The sequence below is a fragment of the Phacochoerus africanus genome, chromosome 3, assembly GCF_016906955.1.
Source record: "Phacochoerus africanus isolate WHEZ1 chromosome 3, ROS_Pafr_v1, whole genome shotgun sequence".
NCBI lineage: Eukaryota > Metazoa > Chordata > Mammalia > Artiodactyla > Suidae > Phacochoerus > Phacochoerus africanus.
The window spans coordinates 40200316-40202507 of record NC_062546.1 but is presented as its reverse complement, the minus strand read 5'-3'; positions in this window follow the sequence as shown (position 1 = coordinate 40202507).

Below are 2192 nucleotides of genomic sequence, written 5' to 3'. Positions count from 1 at the left end.
GGCAGAGGGCATGCACTGATTAAGTAAAGCTTTCATATTAATAAGGATGAAGAAGAGGGTGAGGACCCTTATCAGCTCACAGCACACAACAGAACAGGCACACCAAACTTCTAGAGACTCGTACCAGAGCCACATCTTTAGTGATAGTAGTTAACAGAAGCAAAAATTACATTGAATTTGAACTTCAATGATTTTCTAATTTTGGTGTTTGTTACTTTGGACAAAATGTGTAACTTTGCTTGGATTTCACACTTGCCTAAAAGTGTTATGAACCAAAGGAGTTCATATCGTTTTCAGTATTTATTTATTTATTTATTGGCCACCCCGTGGCATTTGGAGGTCCAGAGCCAGGGATCATATCTGAACTGCAGCTGCATCTGCAGCAACACAGGATCCTTAACCCACTGTGCCAGGCCAGGGATCGAACCTGGTTCCCAAGAGGCTGCCGATCCTGTTGTGCCACAGTGGGGAGCTTCAAGTTAGTATATATTTATATCAGAACATATACTATATAATTATACTTAAGGCTAACATTGAGGGCCCAGAGACATTTTTCCTCTTAAGTTTGAGAAATATTTGAGGAATAATTGCTATTGAGAATGATCTAAAAGTATATGAGAAAAAAGGAGATGGAGGATAGGATGGAATGCCAAGTCATTAAGAATATAATCAGAGCCACAGAAATAGAAGTAAAGAGAGGACTTGACCAGAACATGAAGTCTTTCTTGTGCTAAGTGGACCAGGAGGCTGAAAAAGTCAGAAACTCTTATGATAGAAGTTTCATGTCTCCAAAGAGAGTAGTCAAAATGGAATTTTCTGGAGGAAAATGCAATCATGAAATTATGACTTAATTTGGGCTGGTCCCAAAGCATACCCTGAGAAAATGATTTGAGTGAAGGAGTTTTTTTGGGGAGATGATGCCGAGATATAATGATGGAGAGACAGGGTGGAGTAAGACAGGGAGGGAAGGAAGGTGATAGGGAGTTTATGAAGTATGTTACCCTGTGTGTAAGTAGAGCATAAGAATTCTGGGAACAAATGCAAAACCTATGCTTTGGGGTTATCACATCAATGGACAGAGAAACCAAGATATTTAGATACATACTTACACTAGTATCAGGTTGAGAGATTTTTCACAGGCCACGTTGATTTTGCAGGGGTAGCAAAGCAGCGTCTGAGGCCAAACAAAGCTCTCAGTCCAAACATTGCAGGTACTGGCTGTTGAAGTAGCACCATGTGCAGTGAAGTGGGTGGCAAAGGGAGTGTGGTGGAAATATCCACAACACCTGCTACGTGATCTTTTAAGGATAGCCAGTTTTGTATGTGGAGGAAACGGACATTTCCAGGTATCTACCATGTGCCTTGAATTATGATGGTCACTTGCACGTTTGATTCCTATAATAATAACACAAGATGGAGATTCTTTCGATTTTTTTTCTTGCCAAGCCCATGGCATACAGAAATCCTTCAGCCAAGGATAGAGCCTGAGCCACAGCAGTGACAATGCTGAGTCCTTCACCACTAGGCCCACCTGGGAATGTCCTCTCCGTGCTTTATTGGGAGTAAAACTCGCCCTCAGAAAGGTTCAGTAACCTCTTGAGGGTCACACAGCTAAGTTAGAGTTAGAATTAGGAGTCAGATTTTGAACCCAAGTATTTCTGACCTAGAAGCCTCTGATCCTTCTACTCTACCAATGGAATGGGGAGATGGAAGTGTGGAGAATAGAAAGTAATAATTTACATCATGCTTTTTTCTTTATAGTCTGTATTTATTAAGTAATTGATTTCCTCCCTTATTCTAATTGCACATGGCCAGTTACACTCTCATTTGTAATGTATTAAATATGAAGTTCTTCTTTTCTTGAATCCTTATTTTGAGGATGTATCATAGAAAAAAATTTTTTTTTTCTTTTTTCGGTGGCCCCCAAGGCATATGGAAGATCTTGGGCCAGGGATGGGATCTGAGCCCAGACTGCAGCCTACACCACAGCTGCAGCAACACTGGATGCTTAACCCACTGCGCCGGGCCAGGGATTGAACTGGGTGCCTCCACAGAGAAAAGCCAGATCATTAACTTACTACACCATAGCAGGAACTCCCACAGAGAATTCTTAATGTCAAAGGATAATATTTTTAAAGATATGATAGTGTTTCCAGTAGACCGATGGATAATCTCAAGTTTTTTACACAATC